Here is an 18545-nt window from a genome sequence, read left to right as displayed (position 1 = left end):
CTTAAATGTTTCCATTCCTATCATTTCTTACCTGATCGTTGCCAGAGCAGCTCTTTGGATCCTTTCTTGATGGCCAACAAATTCATACTACACACAGCAGCCAGGAGGATGAGCTTGTAAAACCACATCCAGTTCTTCCTTGGCTTCCCATTACACTTGGGACAAAATCTATGCTCCTCACATTGGTCCAGAAAGGCTGTTCTTGCTTTGTTCTTCTCATCCTCTGCTCCGCCATGGTCTTGCTTTCAATTTCTTAAGGGGATGACATGCTGTTCTCTTCCCATAGCCCTTGTACCTGCAGATTTTCCCAAAGCACTGGCCTCTCCTGTTGTCAGTCAATGGGCCTTTTCAGAGGGCCCTTCTTTGGCATCACAAATCAAAGGGGCATCCACCTCCCTTTACTTTCTCAGCAACCCGTTGCCTTCCACAGATGCATATATGTAACGTCCCTCAAAGATCGTTGTCTTGGGGCCGGCGCTGTGCTGCAGCAGCTTAACGCCCTGGCCTAAAGTGCCAGCATCCCATAGGGGCGCTGGTTCCAGACCCGGCTGCTCTACTTCCCCTCCGGCTCTCTGACATGGCCTGAGAAAGCAGTAGAAGATGGCCCAAGTCCTTGGGGCCCTGCACCTGTGTGGGAGACCTGGAAGAAGCTCCTGGCTCCGGATCCGCACAGCTCCGGCCGTTGCGGCCAGTTGGGGAGTGGACCATCGGATGGAAGACCTCTCTCTCTGCATCTCCTCTCTCTGTGTAACTCTTTCAAATAAATAAATAAATCTTTTATTTTAAAAAGATCGTTGTCTCAACTACAAAGTGACCTGCATGAGGGCAGGCAGGTTCACTGCTGTACCCCCAGAATCTGGAATAGGGCTTGCCTGGCGCATACTAGCACCTGTAGAATGTCTGGTGCCCCATTTTCAACACAGAATGGAAAATTACTGTTAGCAGATGCAGCACGGAAGAAGGTGACTTTGTAACTTCCTATGCTGTAAGATAATAAAGTCTGGTTTTCACTGTACCTCCCGAATCCACTTGGGCCGACAAGCGAAGCTATTTCCCACCCACCTTAATAAATTATGGCATAAATAACAGGTATGTAAACAAGGTACGTCACAGCCAGCAGGGGCAGAGTAGATTAAGGAATAAAAAGTTTACAAATGTTAACTCCATAGTATTTTTCCTCTTATGAGCCAAAAGATTTTTCTAATTAGCACTCAAGTCCGGCGCCACAACAATCCCAAACGTAGGAAGCGCTAGGGCCGCCCCAGCACAACAACGCAGCTCCGCGCCTGCGCAGACTTCCTCCTGGCGGCCCCGCCCCGCTCGGCCCGAAGGGGCGGGCTCGGCGGCCCGCGGCCCGGGCGCGCGTGAATGACGTCACTGGGCGCGTGCCCGGGTAGCCCGTAGTAACCCGGAGTCTGCGGAAGTGGAGACTGGTGTGGGCAGGCAGCTGAGACAGGTAACCTGTGCGCTCCCTGTTGGGTCCTCCCTGCCGTCCTGTCCTCTTGTGCCCGGATGGCTGGCGGAGGCGGCAGCGTCCTGTGCTGAAGGCGACGGAAAGCCAACCCCTACCCAAACCTTTGCTGCTGCTTCAGCGGGGACTGTGTTCACCTGTCGGGGAGACTGGGCGGAGCCAGTAGCTCTCACCTGAGGGTCTCGCTCTCGGGGTAGCACTGGCCTCTGCCAGGCTGCACAGACACCCCCACCCCCACCCCCACTCCCCCACCCCCGGCCTTCGCTGCTCCTTCCTCTCTTCCCCAGGCCCTTCTCACCCGCCTGGCTCGTCTTTTAAGTCTTCAACATAGTGTCAGATTCTGTTTCCACTTGACGGGAAGCCCACCCAGCTCCCCTCGTCCCTGAGGGTCCCCGGCTGTGACCACCGAGTTTTGAGCTTTGGGTATCCGTAAAGAACATTCGTTCTCTGTCACTCTGGAGTTCTGCTCAGTCCCCCGCGCGCGTGGTGTGTGCGTGTGTTGGGGGGGAGGCGCCGTGATGTGAGCATCTATTTGTGATAATAAATGGGCCACATGGGTCCAGTCAGCCGTTGATTTGCATTTCACCACAATGCTCCTTGCCCCTGGATTGCTTTCTGGTTTTCCAGCAAGTGCTGACAATCATTGCACAGGTAGCCCTAAAATAAGCGAGGAACAGAACATGCTGGGAATGTTTAACTCGCTAAAGAAAATAATAGGATTAATAATTGTATTTATGTATTTGAAAGGCAGCGTGATAGTGAGAGGGAGAAAGAAATCTCCTATCTGTTGGTTCACTCCCCAAATGGCTTCAGTAGCAGGGGCCTGGCCTCCACCTGGGTCTTCCACGTGGGTGGCAGGGGACCATGTACTTGGTCCCCTTCCACTGTTCTCGCAGGTGCATTAACAGGAAGCTGGTTCAGAAGTGGAGTAGCCAAGACTGGAACTGGGGCTCAGGTGTGGGCAGCTTAGCTCACTGTGCCACAGCACTGGCCCCAGGATTCAATTTTTTTTAAAAGATTTGTTTATTTATTTGAAATGCAGAGTTACAATGAGGAAGGGAGAAGCAGAGATTTTTCCGTGTAGTGTTTCACTCCCTAAATGGGTGTGAAACCAGGCTGAAACTAGGAGCCTGGAACTCCATCCAAGTCTCCCACATGGCAGGGGCTCAAGTACTTGGACCATCTTCCCTTGCTTACTGGAGGTGGAGCAGCTGGGTCTTGAACCAGCACTAGTATGGGATGTCTGTCTTGCAGGCAGCAGTTTGACCCGCGGTACAATACCAGCCCCTCATAATTGTTGATTAAGGAATAATATGTTATTACAAAACCAGCCAGCAAAGATGCTGAGTATAAGGGATAAGAAATAGAATTCTAAATTCCTTGATCTTGTTGACGGTTTTGTTTTGTATTTTCTTGTACTTTTAGTACATTCCATTTGTGAGTATATTGTAATTCATATAGTTCTGGGAAGCCTAACAATGACTTGTTAACTGGTAAGTTTAAACTTCCAGTAATTGGGGGATGAAGTGGAATAAGATTAGGGAATAATAATAGTTGTTGATTGTTGACCGTCTGCTGGCTCCCAGGGGCTGTGTTCCACAATTTGAGTACGTTTTCTTCTTAGCCAATAAGAAGTTATTGGGCGTTAGGGATTCTAGTCCACACACACAGAGGAGGAAACAGGCTCAGTTAGGTGAAAGTGACTTACCACAAATTCACAGTAACTGAATGGCAGAGCCAGATTTAATTCAGGCCTGTGTATGACTTCAAAGTCTATATTTGTTTTATTAAATTACACTTGATAATCCAGTTCTAGGCTTTTTACAGTAGTCACGCATTCATTTATCTATCCCAATGATTTGATGTTTTATAATGTCTTTAGGATAAAATTCTGATATTCATGGAATTAAGACATCTGGAAAGCTTAATTTGTTTTACACACACACACACACACACAAATACTCCTCATCTTTAAGAATGAGATAAATAAAAATGAAAGTAAAAGCCTTCTTTTTGGAGCTGTCAGGGAATGCGTAATTTTGTAGTTGAGAGTTTAACCTCTTTAGAAATGAAAATCATATTGACTGTTTTAGGTGGAAATTTTAAAAATTTAAAAGGCAGTTCCTTGCCCTCGTAAACACTAAGTTGTATTGAACAGATTTTTAACCTTTTATACGGCCATGAGCATCATTTGCTGTCCTGTGTTATAATATGGTCATTTTCTCAGAGCTTTTATTGAATTTGACTCCCAAACTGCTTTGCATTTTGAATTTGCCTATACTTTTTGTAGTTCTTTTCGCAGTGTCGCCAAGAGTTGGTAATGTATAACAATTAAAACTGGGAACCAGACTTCTGTGGTTCAAATCCTAGCTCTTCCACTTATTAGCAGCACAGGGGACCTATGTAAGGCACTTGAACTCTATATACCTCAGTTTTCTCATTTGTGAAGGGGATAATAGAATACTTAGAAGATTTTTGTGGCGATGTGATGAATTACTATATGTAAAGATCTTAGAATACAGCTAAGTAAAAAAGGTCACGGACAGTAGAGTTAAAAGATAAGTCTATTTTGGTACAAAAATATTGAAATCCATGTAAAGTTTTTCAATAATATACATTTTTCTCAGACTTTTTTAAGCGCTCATGTTTGTGGAAAGAGCTACATGTTTGCTAATTCTACTGTTATCCTGGTTTTGACATTAGGTCGTTGAAATTCACATTCTAGTTCTTTTGAAAATTGTTGTTTCTTGAATGATATTTGATATAATTGCCAGCTTAGTAGATGATTAAATTAACTCCTTCCTCTTGGGCCATTCTTGGAAAATGTCTCAATCCACTTTCATTGTATTTTTGCAATGCAGTGGGCATTTTGCATGAAGTGTTCGGAGTGGAGATTTTAAATACTTCACTTTATGTATCAAAATAATGACGTATAATTTCTGTTTTGAAATTGGGCTCTATGTCAGTGGTTTAAATTAGCAACTGTTAACACTTTACTTTGACAACCAGTTGATTTACATATTATTTAAAGTGCCTTGCATAGATATACAAATTTTAAACCAAGGATAGCTAAGAGTTGGTATTGACTCCTTTTTGATGTTCATAGTTAGGAAGTTGAGAATGAGTAAGTAGTCTGTCCTTTGTTTAAATACCATTAGGGCTGCCTGCTACTCATGTCATACATTTCTGTTGAAAATATTCATATATGCTGTACTTCCTAAATTATTTTTAAGGTAAACAGTTCAGTGGCATTAAGTATGTTCATAATGTTGTGTTATGGTCACCATTATCCATTTTTCAGAACTTTTTCATCATCCTAAGCAGAAACTGTACTCATTAAATAATAACTCTTCCTCTCACCTCCTGGTCCCTGGTAACCTCTGTTCTACTTTCTTTCCCTGTGGGTTTGCCTCTTCTGGGTACCTCATATGGGTGGAATCATATAATCTTTGTCCTTTTGTTAGTGGGTTGTAAGTATAATATTTTTAAGGTTCATCCATGATTTAGCATGTGTCAGATTTTCATTCCGTTTTGAGGCAAGGTAATATTCATTTGTGTGGATATACCATACGTTCTATTTGTGATGCATTTGAATTAGCTTTTTGTCTCATATTGTATTAATGCCGTTCTTAGTGATTTGATTTTCTAAGCTTCTAGAGGATCTGAACGGAGATATATCAACAGACATAATATTGTTTTTGAAAATGCCTGGTGTACATTGTTAAGCTGGAGTCTCAGCATATATTATGGTGTAATCATCTCTCCTAGTATTTTGTCTTAAAAATAGACAGGAAAATAAAATTATGATAACTACCCAGTATTTCTTTTATTTTTAATGTTTATTTTCATCTCCTTGAAAGGCACAGCAACAGAGAGAAGGATAGAGACAGAGACAAAGGGAGAGAGATCTTCCATCTGCTGGTTCACTCCTCAAATGCCCATAGTGGCCAGGACCAGGCCAACCGAAGCCAGGAACTCTATCTGGGTCTATCGTGTGGGTAGGGACCCAAGAGCTCATTATCTGCTGCCTGCCAGGACACATTAGCAGGAAGCTGGATGGGAAGTGGAGCAATCAGGGCTAGAACTGGAACTCCAGTATGGGTTGTGGGTATCCCAAGTGGTGATTCAGCCTGCTGCACCATGCCTGTCTCATGTTACCTAATATTTCTGTGGAGTTTACAATATACCAGGCAGTGTGCTAAGTACTTAGCCAATGAAGCAGACACTATTATTGTTCTCGTTTTAGACATGAGGAAATGGAAACACAGAGAAATTTAGCAAATTACTGAGACTGTGAGGCTGGTAGGTGGTGAAACTGGGATGTGAATTCTGGCTGTCTAGCTTCAGATTTCAGTTATCCCTAGGTTTAGTCAATTTCAACTTTGCAGTGTAAGTTTATTTGCCTGTCACACTCTTCTTCTATCTTTTTTATTCTCTCTTTAAAACTGAAAATTACTTTTGAACCTAGTAGTCAATGGATGAGCAACTGAACCCAAACTATCAAAAGGGTAACAGGTGTCTCCTCTCATTTGGGGGCAATAAAATTTAAATGGAATTTGGACTTCATTTTCACAGCTTAGTTCTTATCCTTCTCTGAGAGACTTATCTTTGAAAAGCAAATCCCAAAACTTTTTATGACCTCATACTGCATATATATGTGCTGGTATTTGATTTTTAATATATACAATTCCCACACTACAGGAACTCAATGGGTAGAAAGAGCTTTTTGTTCATAATGATTTTGACTATTAGAGTGGTTTATGGCATACTCATTTTGCTGACAACTCATTACTGTGTTGCTTTTGATTCCTGAAGAAATTATTTTGAAATAACATTTTTACATACATAATCAATTTCATTGTAATTTTTTCTTCTTTTGCTTATATTTTATTTCTTTGACATTTGCAATTGAAGGTTTAGTTTTTGAAAGTGACAGAAATCATGGGACTGGTGCTGTGGCATAGTGGGTAAAGCCACTGCCTGTAACACCGGCATCCCATATGGGTGTCAGTTCAAGTCCTGTTCACTCCATTGCACATTCAGCTCCCTGCTAATGTACCCAGGGAAGCAGCAGAAGATGGCACACATGGAAGAAGCTCCTGACTCCTGGCTTCAGATCGACTCATCTCTTGCCATGTGGCCATTTGGGGAGTGAACCAGTGGATGGAAGATCTCTGTCTCTGTCTCTCTCTCTCTCTCCCTCTCTCTCTGTAACTCTGCCTTTCAAATTAATGAATAAATCAACCTTTAAATAAAGGGGGCTGCTACAGGCATATAATCGATAGAAGCTAGAGATGCTGCTGAACATCCTACAACATACGAGACGCAGTAGTCTGTGTTTTCACAAATCGTCAGGCAGTTGTAGTGGCAGAGCCACAAGGCTGAGAAACAGTGAGTGAAAACTGCTTGCCGGAACATCCTTTAATCTTTATGCAGGGATGGCATTCCACTTTTTAGAATATGCTGTTTGAAGTTGGACAGAATGGACTGTGATTCGCTACAGATACCAGTAACAGGTAACATTGTTCTTTTATGTATAGAATACCCTCTGTTCATGGCTGCAGTTCACCCTGGGATCTAAATTCTAGATTATAATGGAAGAAGGCTCTTCACCTTACCTCTTTTTTTTTTTTTTTAAATGTTTCCTGAATCTTTTCTTCTAAAAACTTTATATATGCAGTGATCTGTGAGAATCCTGCTTTCATGGCTTTGCCATGACAAGAGTTGGTTTAAGTAGCTCAATGGTTCAGAAGCATTAGCTATGTACGGATTATCTGGACATCTTATTTAAAATATGAATTACTGACTGCTATCCTTGGAGATTCTGCTTTAGTACATATAACATAGTGTTCAAGACTCTGTATTTTTTTGGAAAAATATTTATTTGAAAGGCAGAGTTACAGAGAGGCAGAGGCAGAGAAAGAGAGAGAGAGAGAGAGGTCTTTCATCCACTGGTTCTCTCCCCAGATGGCCGCAATGGCCAGAGCTGAGCTGATCCAAAGCCAGGAGCCAGGAGCTTCTTCCAGATCCCCCATGTGGGTGCAGGGGCTTAAGTACTTGGACCATCTTCTACTGCTTTCCCAGGCCATAGCAGAGAGCTAGATTGGAAGTGGAGCAGCTAGGACTTGAACCAGTGTCCAAATGGGATGCTGGCACTGCAGGTGATGGCTTTACCATTACGCTACAATGCCGGCCCTGAAGAGTCTGTATTTTTAGCAAGTATCATCTCCACAAGCCCACTCTCCCTTGCCCTCCATTTTTTTCTGGTACATGTGGGCCTCACAACAGACTCTGAGAAACACTGTGCTAGCTTTCCAAAGACAGAGGGGTGATTTATCTGATTATAATTTTACTTTGGGGAATTTCAAGATGTAAATGTTTTCATGAATTTCTAAGAATGTTCGCAGATATGAATTTTTTTTTTTTTTTGACAGAGTGGACAGTGAGAGAGAGAGAGACAGAGAGAAAGGTCTTCCTTTGCCGTTGGTTCACCCTCCAATGGCTGCCGTGGCTGGCGCACTGCGCTGATCTGAAGGCAGGAGCACCCTCCCATGGGGTGCAGGGCCCAAGCACTTGGGCCATCCTCCACTGCACTCCCCGGCCACAGCAGAGAGCTGGCCTGGAAGAGGGGCAACCGGGACAGAATCCGGCGCCCCGACCGGGACTAGAACCTGGTGTGCCAGCGCTGCTAGGCGGAGGATTAGCCTGTTGAGCCATGGCGCCGGCCCGCAGATATGAATCTTAATTGCTAGTAATGAAGCTACATGGTTGTTTAATATTCACTGGAAAATTTCACAGAGATGGTGGGGATAAAATTATTTGCAAAGTTATGAGTAGTCTTCCTAGGTTAAAAATGTTCTTGAAGGGGCAGGCATTTAACTTAGCAGTTAAGATGCTGGTTAAAACATCAGTGTCCCACTTGGGAATTCCTGGGTTTGAAACAGGGTTCTTAATTCTACTTCTTGCTAATGCTCCCCTGGTGGGCAGCAGGTGATGGCTCAAGTAATTGGGTTCCCGCCACCCATTGGGAGACCTTGATTGAGTTCCCGGTTCCTGGCCTGGCCCAACACTGGCTATTGTGGGAATTTGGGAAGTGAACCAGTGATGGAAGCTTTCTCTTGCTGTTACTCTGCCTTCCAAATTAAAAAAAAAAAAAATGTATATATATATATACACACACATACACACACACATATTTCTGAAGATCACTTTTTTAGCAAGAGATCTAATTTACTTGAAAGGCAGGTTGACAGAGAGAGGGAGGCGCAGAGACTCATTGAGAAAGAGAGCATGCTTAACATCTGCTGATTCATACCCCAAATGCCCACAATAGCCAAGGCTGGGTCAAACTAAAGCCAGGAGCCCAGAACTCCATCTAGGACTCCCAGACGGGTGGCAGGCTCCCAAGTACTTTGGCCATAATCTGCTGCGTTCCCAGGTGCACTAGCAGGAAACTGGATTAGAAGTGGAAGAGCCACAACTTGTAACAGAACTCCAACATGGGATTGAGTGGCTTCAGCTGCTTTGCCACAATGCTCACCCTCTGAAGATCACTTTGACAATACGATATTATAGTACAAAACCATTCAGACTTAATTTTGCAGTTCTATATTTTCTGAATAGTCTTTGAGGAAGCCATCTTTTCAGCTGTGGGGCTACATATTAAAGCTGCACGTGCAGGACGGATGAGTATTCAGTGCAGCAGTTAAGCTGTCACTTGAGGGGCTGGTGCCGTGGTGCAGTGGGTTAACCCATGGCCTGCAGTGCCGGCATCCCAAATGGGTGCTGGTTTGAATCCTGGCTGTTCTACTTCTAATCCAGCTAGCTTCCTGCTAATGCACCTGGGAAAGCAGCAAAAAATGATTTAAGTGCTTGGGTCCCTGCTACCCACGTAGGAGACTGTGATGAAGGTCTAGGCTCCTGGCTGTAGCCTGGCTCAGGCCCAGCCATTTTTGCCATTCGTGGAGTGAACCAGTGGATGGAAGATTCTCTCTCTCTCTCTCTAATTCTTTCTGATAAATAAATAAATCTTAAAAAAAAAAAAAAAGATATCACTTGGGCACTCACCTCCCATATCAGAACGGCTGGGTTTGTGCCCCATCTCCAATTCTGATTCCTGCTTCCTGCTAATGTGCACCCTGGGAGGCAGCAGGTGATGGTTCAAGTACTTGGGTCCCTGCCACATACATGGGAGACCCGGATTGAGTTCTGGGCTTTTGGTTTTGGCCTGTCCGAGCCCTGACTGTTTTGGATATTTGGGGAATGAACTGGTGGATGGAAGATCTCTGTCTACTGTGTCTATCTCTGTTTCTCTGCCTTTCAACAAAGTAAAAAAAAAAAAAAAAAAAAAAAAAAAAAAAAAAAAGGGCTTCACACAGGAAAAGAGTAACTTGAGAAAATACTGGAGAAATAATACCTTTTACACAGTCTCCAAGCCATATTTTGAAGCCTACAAGTGTCAACGGTGTTAAGAAAATGCTGTGTTGATGAGCCTACAGGCCAGAATCCTCAGGTCACTATCAGAGCAAGAGTAGATTCATTTAAAATAACTTAGAGGGTTTCTTTTTCCCCTGTATAGAATTGTCAAAACTGCTATCTGGCTTCCAGAAAGATGGTTAATAAACAATAAGAACTCCTTTCAACTCCTCTTAGCAAGCTGTTTCAAACCACGTACTATTCTAATAGTTAAAAATGAATCTAACTCATATTTACTTGAGGTGGAAGGAGTAGTTGTGAGAGAGCCCTGGCTCTGTCTGTGCCCACATCACTCATGGAGGAGGGGGCCACGGTTCAAGCTTTCTTGACTGGTGTTCGCCAGAAGAGAGCTAGGTCTGCCCATCCACCATCAGCCAGCTGGGCCTCAGAGCCTGGCAGTAACACCTGAGCTCTACCACACCAGACTCAAGGATTTGCAGACTGCCTAGCATCCCTGTCTTTCCTTCTGTTCCCCTATGGTGGCCTCTTGTGTGCCATTGTCTTCCTTCATCCGCGTGAATATTATTCTCAAATACTTTGTGCTGGCCAAGCCAGCCCAGTTGCTCCCTCGCGTAGGGAATAAAATAGTACTAAGTTTTGGTGAAAAATGTTTTTCTGAACATTCTAATTTCCCTCTTTGTAGAGTCACAGATATAGATATATCATCAGGATAGAATAGTTTTAAAGTGTTTTTACTTCTACTTTGTATTTACTGTAGAGAATGAGAGCCTGCTCTCCCATCCGATGGTCACTCCCCAGATACGCACAAAGGCCCAGGTAGGGCTGAAGACAGGAACCTGGGAACTCCATCCCAGGAACCCCACATGGAAATGCAGGTGTCAGGAACCCCGTCATCAGCCATCACTGTGACCTTCCAGGGTCTGTGTTAGGAGGAAGTTGGAGCCCAGAGCCAGAGCCAGCTATTGAATTCAGGGACACTGATATGGAATGCAGGCAGTCCAACGGCTGTTTTATCTGCTAGGCCAAACCTTTGTCCCCTCATATCTTTCAACCAGTATCTTTCATTTTTTATACTGGTTGAACATCTCTCATCTGAAATGATTGAAAATCTGAAGTCTTCTGATCACTTGTAGGATGCCATAAGTGGAAAATTCCACACCTGTCCTGATCTGATGGGTCACAATCAAAGCACAAGTGCACTAAATGTATAGAATTACCTTCCAGCTTTGTGGATAAGGTATATATGAAACATAAATGAATTTCTGATTTAGACTTGGGATCCTATTCCCCAAGATATCTCACTATATATGAGTACATGCAAATATTCCAAAATCCAAAAACCATCTGAAACAATCATTTTGGATATACTCAGCCTGTTTGGGATGATTTAGTTTGAGATGATTTAAAGTGACACATGGGTAGGAATCATTTGAGGAGCCGGCGCTGTGGTGTAGCAGGTGAAGCTGCTACCTGCAGTACTGGTATTCCATATGGGCACCGGCTCAAGGCTGCTCCGCTTCCGATTCAGCTCCCTGCTAATGTGCCTGGGAAAGCAGTGGAGGATGGTCTAAGTCCTTGTGCCCCTACACTCTTGTGGGAGATATGGAAGAAGCTCCTGACTCCTGGCTTTGGATTGGCACAGCTCCTGACGTTTTGGCCATCTAGGGAGTAAACCAGCGGATGGAAGACCGACCTCTGTTTGCTTCTGCCTCTCTCTAACTCTGCCTTTCAAATAAATAAATAAATCTTTAAAAACAACAAAATAGAATCATTTGAATTTATTTTATCTTATTTCTTTTTAAGGTTTTATTTATTTGGAAGTCAGTGTTACAGAGAGAGGAGGGGAAAGATCTTCTGTTTACCGATGCACTCCCCTAGTGAAGCTTCTTCCAGTCACCCAGGCAGGTGCAGGAGCCCAAGCACTTGGACCATCTTTCACTGCTTTTCCCAGACCATTAGCAGGGAGCTGGATCAGAAGTAGAGCAGCCAAGACACAAACTGGTGCCCATATGGAACGCCAGTGTTGCAGGTGGCAGCTTTATCCGTTATACCACAATGGTCCCTGGATTTATTTTAGTATATGGTGGAAAAAATAAAGTTAGATATGAAACTCATGGTTTTTTTTTTTTTTTTTTTTTTTTTTTTTTGGACAGGCAGAGTGGACAGTGAGAGAGAGACAGAGAGAAAGGTCTTCCTTTGCCGTAGGTTCACCCTCCAATGGCCGCCGCTGCAGCCGGCGCACCGCGCTGATCCGATGGCAGGAGCCAGGATCCAGGTGCTTTTCCTGGTCTCCCATGGGGTGCAGGGCCCAAGCACCTGGGCCATCCTCCACTGCACTCCCTGGCCATAGCAGAGAGCTGGCCTGGAAGAGGGGCAACCGGGACAGAATCCGGCGCCCCAACCGGGACTAGAACCCAGTGTGCCGGCGCTGCAAGGTGGAGGATTAGCCTATTGAACCACGGCGCCGGCGAAACTCATGTTTTTAAGGGTGTTATTGCCTAACATGAGGCTGGGGGATGGGGAGTGAGTCAATGGTTCAGTGGATTTCAGAAAAATATTTAATAAATATTACAGTTGGTATGAGGATTGCACAAATGCTGAATGTGTTATACATGAAGTTTGTGAAACACTTTTAACAGATACTCATTACTATTTTTGAAATAGTGTTTAAAATAATGTACAAAAATTATAAAGTTGAAGTGCTATACCATGTTGGAATGAGATATGTACTTGGCATAGCAAGGTTCTTTTTTTAAAATTTTATTTATTTGAGAGGTACAGTTACAGACAGAGAGAGGGAGAAACAGAGAGATCTTCCATCTGCTGGTTCAAGTGGCTGCAATGATTGGAGCTGAGCCAGGAGCCAGAAGCTTCTAAGGGATCTCCCATGCAGGTACAGGGGCCCAAGGACTTGGGCCATCTTCCACTGCTTTCCCAGGCCACAGCAGAGAGCTGGATCCAAAGTGTGGCAGCCGGGACTAGAACTGGCACCCATATGGGATGCTGGTGCTGCAGGCGGATAATTAACCTACTGCGCCACAGCACCGGCCCCTTGTAATATCATTTATATGTTTTTACTAAAGTTTTTTTGGTTCCAAATTGAGATTTTTCTGTCTTTTACAGTGAGAAATCACTGTAAAATTTTAGTTCGCATCTTTATTCTTCTTTTTAAAATGACAACTTTATTGAGAGAGAATTTGCATGTCCTAAGACTCACTATTTAAAAATGGCCAATTCAGGGGCCAGCTCTGTGGCACAGTAGGTTAAGCTGCTAAATGGGACATCCACAATTCACATTGGAGTGTCTGTCAAGCCCTGGCTACTCTGCTTCTGAGGCAGCTTCCTGCAAATGTGTCTAGGAGGCAGCAGTGCCTGAGTCCCGGCTGCCCTCATGGGACACCCAGATGGAGTTCCTGGCCTCTGGCTTCAGCGTGGCCCAGTACTGGATGTGGCAGCCATCTGGAGAGTGAGCCAGCAGATGGAAGATTTCTCTCTCTGACTCTCCCTGTCTCTCTGACTCTGCCCTTCAAATAATAAGCATGTAATAAAACAGTAAGGGGCCGGCGCTGTGGTGCAGTGGGTTAACGCCCTGGCCTGAAGCGCCGGCATCCCATATGGGCGCCGGTTCGAGTCGCGGCTGCTCCTCTTCTGATCCAGCTCTCTGCTATGGCCTGGGAAAGCAGTAGAAGATGGCCCAAGTCCTTGGGCCCTTGTACCTGCATGGGAGACCTGGAAGAAGCTCCTGGCTCCTGGCTTCAGATCGTCCCAGCTCCGGCTGTTGCGGCCAATTGGGGAGTGAACCATCAGATAGAAGACCTCTCTCTCTCTCTCTCTCTCTCTCTCTCTCTCTCTTTTCTTTCTTCTCTCTTCTCTCTCTGTGTAACTCTGACTTTCAAATACATAAATAAATCTTAAAATAAAATACAAAGTAAGCTGGGTAGTTCAGTAGTTTTTAGTGTATTCACTGAATTGTGCTACTACCACCGTTGTTTAATTTGGGGATATTTTCATCACTCCTGTGGATTTGTCTATTCTGAACATGGTCATATAAATGGAGTTGTGCATTCTTTCACTTAGCCCATGTTCTCAAATTTCATCCACCTTGTAGCATATATCCGTAATTCATTACTTTTTATGATTCAATGATATTCTGTTGTATGATGCACCCCATTTTGTTTATTCTTCCATCACTGGGCAGTTGGGTTGTTCTGCCATTTGTTTTTAAACAATACTGGATGTATCTAGGGCTTTTCAGATGGTCATTGGGTGGTTCTGTAGGTGTGTTTTAGAAAGGATTCGTGTAGCTGGTGGGGACAAGATTTCAAGTCCCTTCTGCTCATGGCTTTGAGGAGTCTGTATCTGTAATTTCTTTGTGCTAGTAAATACTCTCCTAAGAACTGGAGCAACCACTTTTTCTCCATGGGAGAACATTTGTTATAAATTAAGTCTTTTCACATTACTTCTGTAAGGACTAAGTTTCAAAATAGTTTGTATTTAAAAATAGTATTCTTTAGCATTTCTTGAAGAGGAACTCTTATTGGAAAATCTGATATTTTTGTCTGTATTTTTATTTTCTTTTCCTTTCTCTTTATTTGTACCCTGTTGAACCCGGTAACCCAGTTCTGTTAATCTCGATCCTATTTCCAGTATGTGAATACTTACAAACAGCAAAAAAATCAGTTCTTCTAATGGAATTCAAAACATTTTGTTAAATTTTACTCTAGCAAACAAAAATCAGTTGGTAGTCTGATAAAATCTTCATCTTTAAATATAAGGCCAGTCCTTTCAATTAACTTTTTTTTTGCCCTGCTTTCCTTGAAAGAGACCAAGAGATAATATGGAGAATATGTACACTTCCATCTACTGGTTCACTCCCCAAGTGCCCTCAACAGCTGGCGTTGGGCTAGAAGGAAGCCAGGAGCCTGGCTCCCATCTGGGTAGCAGGTACGAAGTACTTGAGCCATCACCTGCTGCCTTCCAGGATGCACACTGGTAGGGAGCTGAAAGCAGAGCTAGAACTTGGACGAGGCACTCTAATATGGGCTGCAGACATCCCAAGCTGCATACTAGTCACTGAGGCAAATGCTCACTCCATTCTTTTTATTTATTTATTTATTTATTTATTTATTTTTTTTTTTGACAGGCAGAGTGGACAGTGAGAGAGAGAGAGACAGAGAGAAAGGTCTTCCTTTTGCCGTTGGTTCACCCTCCAATGGCCGCCGCAGCCGGCGCGCTGCGGCCGGCGCACCGCGCCGATCCGGTGGCAGGAGCCAGGAGCCAGGAGCTTTTCCTGGTCTCCCATGGGGTGCAGGGCCCAAGCACCTGGGCCATCCTCCACTGCACTCCCTGGCCACAGCAGAGGGCTGGCCTGGAAGAGGGGCAACCGGGACAGAATCTGGCGCCCCGACCGGGACTAGAACCCGGTGTGCCGGCGCCGCTAGGCGGAGGATTAGCCTAGTGAGCCGCGGCGCCGGCCCATTCTTTTTATTTTTAAAGTCTGCGTTAGTTACATCATATCCGTAAAAGCATTCAACAATTATTTATCTTGGGCCCATGATGTGCAAAGTAGTTCCTGGAATAATAGCCCTTCCTTTTGCATTTGTTGTAATCATACCTTATTTCAACCATTGTACTCAGAACCTAAACCCACCATTTTTAAAATTTTATTTTATTTTAAGATTTATTTACTTATTTGAAAGGCAGAGTTAGAGAGAGGGAGAGGCAGAGAGAGGGAAAGAGAGAGAGAAAGGTCTTCCATCCGCTGTTCACTCCCCCAAGTGGCCGCAACAGCTGGAGTTGGGCTGACCCGAAGCTAGGGGCCAGGAGCTTCTTCTGGGTCTCTCATGTGTTGCAGGGGCCCAAGGACTTGGGTCATCTTGTACTGCTTTCCCAGGCCATAACAGAGAGCTGGATCAGAAATGGAACAGCTGGTACTTGAACTGGAGCCCATATGGGATGTTGGCACTGCAGGAGGCGGCTTTGCCTGCTGCACCACAGTGCCAACCCCTATACTTAATTTTCTTATCAAACTAGGCAACAGGTATTTTTATATGTTTGTAAGCAAATATGCTTTCACAGCATACCTTGTGTATATGTAAAGAAAAGTATCTAATTCTCACTGTTCAGTTTTACAAAGGAAAAAAAGTGGAAACTCCAGACACTGTGGTAGAGTTTCTACTTGCTGGTCTGGTCCTGGTTGTAGCCACGTTTGGCCAGTCAGACCCCCACTCAAGAAAGCTTCCTGATACAGTGCAACAGGATGAGGCTCTGAAATCACTTTCAGTATCCCCCACCAGTTATTGACTGTTATCTCAGGTATTAAGTGTAAAACTTTTAATTGAAAATTAGTCTAACTGTGGATGGCTTCTGATTTTGTTCTTGATTTTGTGGATTGTGTTTAAACAATTCAAAAGTGTGTTCCTGACTTTGAGATGCTAAGTGGTATTATACAGTTGTCACTTCATTGACTGTGTACAACAGTCCCATGAAGATTCTAAAGTGTACCCTTGTTTAACTTCAGATGCTAAAATTAAAGTTGATCTCTTATAAGATAAAAAAAAATATGGCCCAGCCCTGGCCACTGAAGCCATCTGGGGAATGAACCAGTGGATGGAAGACCTCTGTCTCTCTCTCTGACTCTGCTTCTCTGTAACTCTGCCTTTCAAATAAATAATAGTTAAATTTTTTTTAACTTTTATTTAATGAATATAAATTTCCAAAGTACAGCTTATGGAGTACAATGGTTCCCCCCCCACCATAACTTCCCTCCTACCCGCAACCCTCCCCTTTCCCGCTCCTTTTCCCCTTCCATTCACATCAAGATTCATTTTCAATTATCTTTATATACAGAAGATCAGTTTAGCATATATTAAGTAAAGAATTCAACAGTTTGCACCCACATAGAAACACAACGTGAAAAATACTGTTTGAGTACTAGTTATAGCATTAAGTCACACTGTACAGCACATTAAGGACAGAGAGCCTACATGAGGAGTAAGTGCACAGTGACTCCTGTTGTTGACTTAACAATTGGACGCTCTTGTTTATGGCATCAGTAATCACCCTAGGCTCTTGTCATGAGTTGCCAAGGCTATGGAAGCCTTTTGAGTTCACCGACTCTGATCATATTTAGACGAGGTCGTAGTCAGAGTGGAAGTTCTGTCCTCCCTTCAGGGAAAGGTACCTCCTTCTTTGATGACCTGTTCTCCTGTTCTTTCCAATGGGATCTCATTCGCGGAGATCTTTCATTTAGGTTTGTTTTGTTTGTTTTTTTTTTTTTTTTTTTTTTTTTTTTGCCAGAGTGTCTTGGCTTTCCATGCCTGAAATACTCATGGGCTTTTCAGCCGGATCCGCATGCCTTAAGGGTTGATTCTGAGGCCAGAGTGCTGTTTAGGGCATCTGCCATTCTATGAGTCTGCTGTGTATCTCGCTTCCCATGTTGGATCGTTCTCTCCCTTTTTTATTCTATCAGTTAGTATTTGCAGACACTAGTCTTGTTTATGTGATCCCTTTGGCTCTTAGTTAAATTTTTTTTTAAAAAAGGAAGATGAGTTTAAAAAACAATAAAATCTCAAGTCTGCCATCTATGACTATGTGAACTCAGGGAATATCCTCTGGACCCAGTGTGCTCATCTGTATAATGGAGGTGAGACCACCTTCCTCATTGAGTAGTGAGAATTACGTGCCAGGGTGTAACTAAGTGTGCCTAATTCAACTCCTAGCAAGCACCCAGTAGATAGTAGATGCAGTTGCTAATTGTTAATACTAGTGTGTAGAGGTCACGTGCCTTCTCAGAGTTTTCTGAATAGTCCAAAAGAGTTCTCAATTCACTGAATCCCCAGATGGAAAGATCCTGGTCCACCTGGTCTCCCTAGGGCCCCTAGATTCATTTCACCTGCTCAGGAACACGTTTTAGGGAGTTTTGGGTGACCGGGATTCTCCTGACCATCCATGTCCTGGATCTGTCTGGATCCATCTGTGTTCCCTAAGCCTCTGAAACACACGGTGTTTGTGCACTGGGAGTTCTCTGACATTTTTGCCCTGGAGCATGTGTGAATATGTAGATATTCCATAGAAACACCGGAATGTCCGGGCTCTGTGAGAAATGTGCCACTTGTGCAATAGGAGAAAAACGGTACAGAAAACTTAACTTGAAATGAATGCGGTGACAAAGTGACCTATATCTAAATCCCCACGAATCTCATAAAATTACATTCACTTTTGGCCGGCGCCGTGGCTCACTAGGCTGATCCTCCGCCTAGCGGCGCCGGCACACCGGGTTCTAGTCCTGGTTGGGGCGCCGGATTCTGTCCCGGTTGCCCCTCTTCCAGGCCAGCTCTCTGCTGTGGCCAGGGAGTGCAGTGGAGGATGGCCCAAGTGCTTGGGCCCTGCACCCACATGGGAGACCAGGAGAAGCACCTGGCTCCTGGCTCCTGCCATCGGATCAGGGCGGTGCGCCGGCCGCAGCGCGCCGGCCGCGGTGGCCATTGGAGGGTGAACCAACGGCAAAAGGAAGACTTTTCTCTCTGTCTCTCTCTCACTGTCCATTCTGCCTGTCAAAAAAAAAAAAAAAAAATTACATTCACTTTTATGTTATTGAGGTGTCCATTCAAAAAATATCCATGAGGCCGGCGCCGCG

At 44.2% G+C, this 18545-nt stretch overlaps 1 protein-coding gene across 28 annotated transcripts in view; it reads left to right on the top strand.

The window, feature by feature from the left end:
* Positions 1-1313: 1313 nt before the first annotated feature.
* The window catches only part of AOPEP (aminopeptidase O (putative)), a 404877-nt gene continuing 387645 nt past the window's right edge, over positions 1314-18545 (top strand). For 27 of the 28 annotated variants that reach the window (XR_011379142.1, XR_011379141.1, XR_011379138.1 and 24 more), the window contains exon 1: positions 1324-1456. The gene's annotated coding sequence lies outside the window, so the exon portion shown is untranslated. Of the gene's footprint in view, positions 1457-18545 lie in introns of all 28 variants that reach the window. The other variant, XM_051859444.2, reaches the window with a different exon arrangement.

The sequence above is a fragment of the Oryctolagus cuniculus genome, chromosome 1, assembly GCF_964237555.1.
Source record: "Oryctolagus cuniculus chromosome 1, mOryCun1.1, whole genome shotgun sequence".
NCBI classification, from domain to species: Eukaryota; Metazoa; Chordata; class Mammalia; order Lagomorpha; family Leporidae; genus Oryctolagus; species Oryctolagus cuniculus.
This window is presented reverse-complemented; position numbering and strand designations above follow the sequence as displayed.